The following is a 9,925-nucleotide window of genomic DNA, read 5'->3' on the forward strand; positions in this document are numbered from 1 at the left end:
CGAGTCGCCTGACTGGTTCAAAGTAAAATAAATTGGTGGAAATATAAATAGCAATAGTGGAAATCCGATTACTGTATACAGAAAGATGAAATTTGAATAGGCTCTTTTAGGAAGATCGCGATTTGTCAGATTGTATCCTTACCTAGCAAACGTACATTGTAAGTAGTTAAAATCATGACAATTATACATCAACATAGTCTAAAATAGATATATCATTTTAACTACATATTTAAGTCAAATAAGACGAATATCGTGGGTTTTTTAAATACAAGATATACTTAAACCATTTATTTTTCGTTGACTATACCGCCATGATATCGTCTTATGTACGACGGTATTAATAAGTTTCTTCTGTATTTAATTTAATTTTATTTAATGTTGTTCTGTATGCCTCATTGCGACCATATTTATGTCTCCTACATGTAACGGGGAGATATATTGCTATAAGTGTTGTAAGTCTGTACGTCGGTCTGTCTGTCTTACAAAGTTTGAATGCGCAACTCCTCTGACACCACCAGGCGGATCTTCACAGAACTTCACTAAAAGTGACCATTGCCATGTCGTCGGCATGTTCTGGTTCGATGAACTTCAGTTGAGTTATGATCCTTGTTTCGTCAATTTTATGCTTTTGCCCACTTCTGTTCTATTGTATCTTACAGGAGTGGTCAGTACCAAGCCTCAGTGCATGCTTCGGATTATTAATTTTCATTAAATGATTTATTATAGTTTACCTTTTCCACGCAACTGCTATGCTATCAAGAGGAAGAATTACACAAAAGTAATCACTGCTAAGCCTAACAGTGCATGTCATCGCAATGTTCCGTTTCAGTGAATATAAGTGGAATTATGACTCTTGACTTGTTGTGTGTAACAATGTTTACACTACTTGGTTTATGTCAGAAGGACGAAGTTAACTAAAACTCACGGACGTAGTTTTGCAAATAATTTAATGAATCTCAGCAGACTTGTTACCCTTGATTTAGCAATTTCTATAATGCTCGTGCTATTTCTTTTATATCACTGTAGAATTCCGCCAACCTTCACTTGAGAGATAAATGCCCTAAATATGTGGCATTTTACAATCTTTGTTTTCATGTATGTCACAAAATTACCTAAATACGCCTTAACATCACCTAAATGCGCCGTACCATTACCTAAATACGCCGTAACATCACCAAAATACGCCGTATCATCACCTAAATATGCCGTAAAATCACATAAATACGCCGTTACATGACATAACAAAAGCCGCAACATTAACTAAATATGCTGTAATATCATTTAAATACGTGGTAATATTACCTTAATAAGCCGTAACATCACCAAAATACGTCGTACCATTACCTAAATACGCCGTAACATCACCTAAGCACGCCGTAACTGTACCTAAAAACGCCGTAACTGTACCTAAATACGCCGTAACATCACCTAAATACGCCGTGACATTACCTTAATAGGCGTAACATTACCTAAATACGCCGTAACATTACCTAAATACGCCGTAACATCACCTTAATATGCCATAACATCACTTCAGTATGCCGTAACATCACCTAAACACGCCGTAACATAATCTAAATACGCCATAACATCATTTAAATACGCTGTAACATAACTTTAATATGCCTTTACATAACCTTTATGCTCCGCAACATAACCTAAATACGTCATTATATTACCTTTAAACGCCGTTTCATCATCTTAATTGGTCTTTACATAACCTAAATACGTCGTTACATTACCTGCCGTAACATTTTATCTAAATACGCTATTACATAACCTAAATACGCCATTACATAATATAACCTAAATCAAACTACCTTTAACGCATATCAAACAATTCATATTTGAAATCAACTTTAAATAACTTTCTTTACGACATGTTAACCGGTGTATTATCGAAATATTAGAGTGAAATATATCTGGTACTTTCACAGTAAAGACTAAGAAAAAATGCTTTTCATTCGTTAGAAACTTTAAACTAAGCAAATGAAGTCAAAGATTTCTTTTTTACTTATACGACCAAACTATCACTCATGAACACCAGATATTACCTTGTTCTTCGTATGAAAAAAAATCTGTATATATATATATATATATATTAAGTTACCGTCAAAAACGTGATTTCGTAAGATTGTTTGACTTTTTCTATTGCACCAATGATTTTAGATATGCCAATAACAAACAAATATCCTCTATATATTTTCACACAAACATTGCTGGTAAATTTGATTATTACTAATAGGACATTAAAAAGCAAGGAAAAGAATCCAACAGGAAAGTCGTTCAAAAAACTGTGTCAGTAAAATACTTATCATCCGTTTTGTGAACTTATATATATTTAAAAGGTGTTGTACAAGTTTCAACAGTTTTCCTAATTAATTTTGAAAGGAACTAAAAACCTTTATGAAGTGATTTCTAAAAGCTTTATGTGGTTACGCCTGTCATTGATGTAGACGAAAAATAATATGAAGTAGATATTAAGTCTAACCTAGTCTACCTAGTTTACTAAAATCATAATTATATTAAATTTATTTTTGCCAATATTTTTATGGAAAAAACAGCTGTAATCTTATTTTGCCTATTCCTATTCTTTCATTTCGTCGGTTGCTAATAAAATATAAAAGAAATAAATCAGCTAGGTTTTCTTATCGCCTCTGATAACGAGAACAATTCAGAAACAAAGATTTTCTAAACTAAGTTTATTTAACCTTGCACAAAATGCATGTCCATGAAATCGTGCTAAGTACTTATTACATCCGACTTAATTTCCTGCGAGCTTGTCATATTGTTTGTTAAATTGCAAAATGGATAAGTTACATATATTATTCATGAATATTTGTTTGTTGATTTTACCAACCATGAATTACATTCAATGTAAGTATAGCTAAACCTAGCATTTCAAACTATCTTGATTTTATCAACAATGTAAGAATTACAGTGATACATTGCATCCATCTTTTTAATGTTACTAGTAAATAGACAGTTCTAGACTTTCTAATTACCATTTGTTCAGTTTTTGTATCGTTTGTTTTTAATAAAATTCTTCCATAATCAGTGTACAGCCTCATATAAATGTTGATTAATTTTATAGTTCTAATTCTTAACTGATTCTTTCCTAAAAGAGGATAGCTTATTTTAGAGTAAATGTTGAAGAGAAAGTATTTTTTTTTAGTTTTGTGCATGAAATTACACTTGCAAAATCATGTGCACTTTAAAATATAGACATCAATACTCATAATTCCAACAGAACACGTTGTGAGACATTCCATTGATTTAAATGTTTTTTCTCTGGTTCTAAATGTTTATAAAACAATTTTCTTTCTGAATTTCTATTCAGTATAATAAATGTTATAACCAACATAATGAGAGGTCACACGATTGTTTTTGTCCTATACTTTACAGCTGTCTTTCATTTTCCCAATAAAACAGTGCAATTTATATTTAAAGTTTAATCAAACGTTTTAAGGTAGTTTTAGCAATCGTTTATAAATGTTTATCATTGCAGTTTAAAGGGAAAATAAACCCTTACCAAATAATATCTGTCGACCAGTCAAATATCATACAAATGAAATAAAACACAACCGGCCCGATGGGCCTATAAGTCACGTTTTTACAGAATAATAAAAATTTGTTGATCTGAAAAGCAATGTATGTACAATTTCAATAATTACAGAAAACAAATGTAGTAACATTATATTTGAAAGTTTATTTGAATTAACTATGGGTTTATGACCTTCGCCTATCAAACGCACTTAATAGATATTTAGCTGTTCTCCTCGGAAAGTCCAACGAAAGAGTTTTTATTAGTTCTTTTTCTGAATGCAAGTTTAAATATGACACAGTGTCATCATAAAGTATCTGTCTTATGTCGTTGTACATATCACATTTAAGTAAGAAATGTATTTCAAGTTCCACCTCATTTCGCACACACTGTCTGCACAACCTGTTTTCTAGTTCTTCACTAGTGAAGCGACAAGTTTCAATCCTTAACGGGCGCACACCACAGCGGAAGTGTGCCATAATCGAGCGTTTATTTCTCAGTGAATTAAGCCTCAAATACATTTCAGTTTCATAGCTACCTTTGAAGAGTTTATAAGTTCAAATTAAGTTTTATGAAATGATATTTAGTGCATGTTGTTATTGTACAGATTTTCTGATACAAAGATAGATCTATCCCGCTATTTAGTTTTTAAAAACAATCCCATTAACTGAATAAGCATTGTGAACATGCCTATAATCAATAATAATAGCAGAACAGAAGTGGTGTTAAAGTTGTGGTAGAATTATAATTCTATCACCGTATAATTGTTCGTCGTTCAGATGTGTATTATTATATCACCCGGTCTGCGCCCTTGTGATATAATTCTTTCGCATCTGAACTTCAAGCAATGCTTTTATTCCGCGACACATCGCAAAAAGAGATGTATTATTTCTTAAATATAAAACAGTTGCACACATCCAAATGTGATATATACATTCATTATTGTAGAATTTATGTAAATTAAATGTTCTTGAATGTACAATTTTTTTTTAAAAATGTTATGTGAATTTTCTTTTCCTTTTTCATATTTTTTTTTTGGTTAAAGGACGTGTTTTGTGTTTGCGCTGAAAGCATACAAAACAAACTAAAACCGGCGATCTGTGACTACCAATGCCCTGGAGATAAAAACGAAGTTTGTGGAGGAAAAATGGAGTATCATTGTATATGACAGGGTGTATGTATTCCTATTTCATATTTTCACTAAATGATGTTTGCTCTACCATATGATCTTGAAGAATAAGAAACTTAAAAAGCAATGACACCTTACATATACAACAGTTAGTACAATCCTGATATCTACTGTTCTCATCAATTTGATTAAGATATTGAGTTGCTTATATTGTGAAATATGCATTCATTTTGTTTAATTTACAGCACAAAATACAGAAACAACGGTAACAGAAGTCACAACAATAACAGAAAAAATAGAAACAACAGAAATGCCAATACAGACTCAGTCAAGAACAGAATTGTCAAGTATCAAAACTCGAATCTCAACGGAAAAATTATTATCAGATTTTAAATCAGATAGAGAATTAGCTTCATCAAAAGAAACAGGTTTGTAAACATAATTATAATTTTATTAACCATTTCCTTTTTTCAATTTTTGAAACAAGAGGACGAAATTAGTTATATAGCAGAACCTTTGGTAATATTCATTCTCAATTCCGGTATATATTTTGTGCTGCCATTAGTTCTTATTTTACAGATTGAAAACCTATATGAATCAAACTTATAAATACATAAAAAATCTTAGTGCGGTGAAACCAAAGCAGCAGTTTAGACTTATTTAAATGTTTCTCTTCGAAAGAAAAGACGTACCCTTCGTACTAAATTCGAGAGCGGTGTATAAAAACTTGATGCAATGCAGTCCAATATGAAGACGTTTAACGCAACATGAGTTCGTGCAGTGTAAGTGGAACGATTCATTAAAGTTTTGGCGCCATCCAAGAAAATTTTTATGTATATATCTTTTAAATGAGAAGTTAGTTTTCTTTGCATTTACTACGAAAGACCAGTGGTGTCATTTCAACTTCATTATTTCACGCTTTCTGCTTCATACTTTCACGATTTCTACTTCATGAATTCACGAATTCACGATTTCATGATAAAACTTCACGATTTCGCGATTTCATTATTTCCACTTCACGAATTCACTCACGATTTCACAATTTCCACTTCATGAATTCACGATTTCACGAATTCACGATTTCACCATTAAACTTCACGAGTTCTTGATTTCACGAATTCACGAGTTCATCATTAAATTTTTACGATTTCACGAATTCACGATTTCCACTTCAAGAATTCACGATTTCTCGATTTCACGATTTCATAATTATAGTACAATTTCAACTTTTCGCGATTTTATTAGTTTCATGACTAATGTATTACGTAGGGGGTGATATTCTCTACATGTAAGATGGCGTCTTATATATTTATACAACCAGGTTTAGGTACTGAAAGTGAAAACTGGCCGAAAATGCCTCAACTGATGAGGAAATAGACTTACAAACAATACATTTAGAATGCATTATTGCTTTAAATGTGAAATTGTTCCAGTCCCTTTTTTTTTGGTTTTAGTAAGCTCCCCATCTTTATTCTATTAAATGAAAAGCGATGTATCTTATTCACATGTAAGCTATTGCCACCTGCTGTGTAAATGTTATGCAAACTGAGTTAATCAAGAGTACGTTCTTACCACGAGGGCATTTTAAAACGTAAAAAAAAGCGACTTAGACGTTTTACTACGTTATAGGCGTGGAAAATGTATACAAAATATAAATTCAATCCATGCAAGCATTCCCTGATAAATGAACAGAATCTATTGTGTCTATGGACGGAAAGACTGATTAAAAAAAACCGGAATGACAGACGGACACCTGCAAACTTTAATGCTCCGTCACCATAAATGACGGCGGCATAATAAACATACTTATATATTTTGGAATTATCTAAAACAGTAAAGCTTCTTGGGCATCTTAGTTTGTTCATACATGTTTTATTGTTGAAAGTACCCAATACTGTGTTGGTACAGGCACCAATATCCCTCCCCAACCTCCACACAGACGTATGCAGGAGTATAAACTCATTCTCTGTAACCCAGACCATTCATTACGTTAACACTTCATTGATTAGAGAGTAACGGAATGGATTGGCCAAATGGAAAAAGTGAAATGAAGAAATCATGAAATCGTGAAGTTTAAATGGTGAAATCGTGAAATCGTGAATTCATGAAGTGGAAATAGTGAAATCGTTAAATTTATTTCGTGAAATCGTGAGTCCGTGAAGTGGAAATCGTGAAATCAGGAAGCAGAAATCGTTAATTTGTGCATTATGAATCATAAAGTTGAAATCGTGAAATCAAGAAATCGTGAAAAAGTGAAGTTTAATCATGAAATCCTTGAAATCAAGAAATCGTGAAATCGTGAAGTTTTATTTTTCGTGAAATCGTGAATTTGTAAAGTGGAAATCGTGAAATCAGGAAGCAGAAATCGTGATTTCATTAATTCATGAAGTGGAAATCGTGAATTCGTGAAATTTTTTCGTGAAATCGTAAATTCATGAAGTGGAAATCGTGAAATCAGGAAGCAGAAATCGTGAATTCGTGAATTGATGATGTGGAATTCGTGAAATCATGAAGCAGAAATCGTGAAATAATGAAGTTGAAATGTCACCACGGGTCTTTCGTAATTTACAGGAAATACAGCATCCAATAGAGCAGCTTTCACTAAACAGTTTAGTTTTTAGAAACTGACTTCAAATGTTGAAAATCCTCATAAAAATATCAACTTATCAAAAAACATACTAACTGTGTTTGTGAACCTACATTCACAGTTACGGTATTAGACCACTAATAGTAATGTTTAAAAATGACTTTCGCTTGGTATATTCTTAACTTTGACCTTATTTTGCACTGTGTTGAAAGTTTAAAACAACTTTTACCGTGTCGTGTTTTATAAACTTGCGTAGTTTATGATGCTTCTTCCTACTCAAGTAGAGACAAATTTCAAAGCGATGACTACTGTCCAAAACGTTTGCAGAGAATTCATTATCCCATTATTTTTATAAAAGAAACGTCAACCCATTGGTAAACAATTATAGAACACAAACTAAAACAGTCAATATCATTCTTTTCTAGAGTCCATTAAGAAGAAGGATTTAATGAGACAGACTTGTAACTCCCAATATTAGAAAATTAAGGTCGAGTCAGGTCATATAAAGAGTAAAGCCAAACCAGAGAACTTTTACCGTATGTAACTCGATATTTCTAAAAATGTCTAACTCTGCCCCTTCTGTTTCAGAGGTACTTTCATTTTGAACAGCAAAACAACTCTTATCAAATGAAAAATGTCCACTCTTGTACAATAAATCATTATTAATTCTGTATAAAAGTAAAAACTTACAAGAAAAAAGAAATATAAGGGAAAAAATTGGTCCCACTAGGGCTCCCACTTGAAAAATTACAGTCAAAGTAGGTTTATGGTAGTAATTGAATACTCTTCAAAAAGAGGTACTTTATAATTGGTCTTATATCTTCTTTTTTATACAGTGCACAGATATCAATCATCAGGCATATACTGGTACTGGAGCTTGTGTGGTGTAAGAATGTTTTACAAGTGCATGAGTTGTTAAAATATACTATATTACAATATATCTAAAAATCATCCAGTATGAGTTTTGCGAAGCTCTAGAGACTACACTTCCCTCCTGAAGCAGTCTAATGAGAGGCAACTTATCACTGTTTAGGTAAGACTGTTCCATAACTTGATAGTGTCTTGGAGAAACGACTTCTGGTAGCCGAGGGTCCGTGCAAAAGGCACCAGAAATCTCATGTCATGACCTCTGAATTTGGTCAACGGAATAAGGTGTGAAGTTGGTACATCCATTAATCCATGGACAACCCAGTACATCATGGTGACATTTGCCTGTGGTCTCCGCCTGATGAATGAATGCCATTGAAGATGATGTATCATAGGTGACGCTGTTGGTTCGTCTGCGGTTAGAGAAAACCATCTGTGTTGCCCTTCGCTGCACCATATCCAGTTTTCATATATTTTCCTGTGTATGGGGATCCTAGATGACGCTAGCATATTCCATAAGTGGTTTCGCCAGGGTAGTATAACAAAGTTTTTTTGGTTTTCTTTTGGAACTGATGCAAATTTCTCTGAATAAATGATCTGGTATTGCTTCCTTTCTTTGTAAAAATGTTAACATGATGGTTCCAGTTGAGATTCTTATGAATGTTGATGCCTAAATACTTTGCAGAGTTTACTTCTTCTAAAATGTGGCCATGGATGGCATATAGATCTATAATTGGTTTCCGTTTGGTTGTGGCGTGCATTATTTGGTACTACTAAGGGTAAAATTCCATCAACCAATCCTATTCTCATTGCTGTAGCGCATCCAGATGCCTTTGCAATGCTTGTGCATCTTTCACTTATCTAATCCTATGGTAGAGCACAAAGTCGTCATCGAATAATCTAGCTGTTGATTGGCGGAGATGTAATCAGGCAGGTCATTAATGAACAAAAGGAACAGCAGAGGACCAAGAATACTTCCTTGGAGAACACCAGACTAAACTCGGCCTGTATCAGAAGAAGTGCCATCCAGGTTCACATGTTGAGTACTGATCCAACTATGTAGTTTCCCTCTCATACCATAGAACTTTAGCTTAAGAAGCCTTATGTGAGGGACCTTGTCAAAGGCCTTTGAAAAGTCCAGCAGAATCAAATCAGTCTTTCCCTTAGAGTTGTTTGTGCTAACCAGGTCTTGTATCAGAGATTCTTTGTTTCCTGAAGCCGTGTTGAGCATCAGTTAAAACTGAATGGTAACCTTAAATGCCATGTAAAACAGTATTTGTTTAACATATTTTTTTATCTCTTTAGTATTTTCTTTAGTGGTAGTACATATTTATATTGTGCTTAGCTATAAAAGTATTAGGTGTGTCAGATACATGTACTATAATTAAGCAATTGTTCGTATTTTTAATATGAATTCATTTCTAACATAGCTTTAATTTTCCTTTGAATATCTATTTTGACATCGATAAAACTTAAGAATTTTGTTCAGTGTTTCGAAATAACAAACAAAATGGTAAAAATATATTACAAAAGGGTTATTATAAAAATAGCTTAATTTGAGATACTGTATTTCGCTATCATAAAATAGTGGTTTACAAAGAAATTATAACCTTCACCTCTTGTCTATCTGTCTGTCACTTCCATTAAACGTTTCATTATACTGTGAATTGTGTCTATGTGAACATGCCACCACAAACTGTGTCATCCTCAATATAGCAAAAACTATAAAAGGGCCATAACTGCGGTAAAGATAGGCAAAGAAAACAACTTCCTTTGTGTTCATCAGAATATTTAGTTT

The 9,925-nt window shown here is 32.9% G+C and overlaps 1 long non-coding RNA gene across 1 annotated transcript; it reads left to right on the forward strand.

The window, feature by feature from the left end:
- Positions 1 to 2,751: 2,751 nt before the first annotated feature.
- On the forward strand, positions 2,752 to 5,121 carry LOC128552365 (uncharacterized). Its single transcript, XR_008369052.1, has 3 exons — positions 2,752 to 2,877; positions 4,590 to 4,718; positions 4,919 to 5,121. It is a non-coding gene; the product is annotated as an uncharacterized LOC128552365 (long non-coding RNA).
- Positions 5,122 to 9,925: the final 4,804 nt, after the last annotated feature.

The sequence above is a fragment of the Mercenaria mercenaria genome, unplaced genomic scaffold (genome assembly GCF_021730395.1).
Source record: "Mercenaria mercenaria strain notata unplaced genomic scaffold, MADL_Memer_1 contig_2541, whole genome shotgun sequence".
Lineage (NCBI taxonomy): Eukaryota > Metazoa > Mollusca > Bivalvia > Venerida > Veneridae > Mercenaria > Mercenaria mercenaria.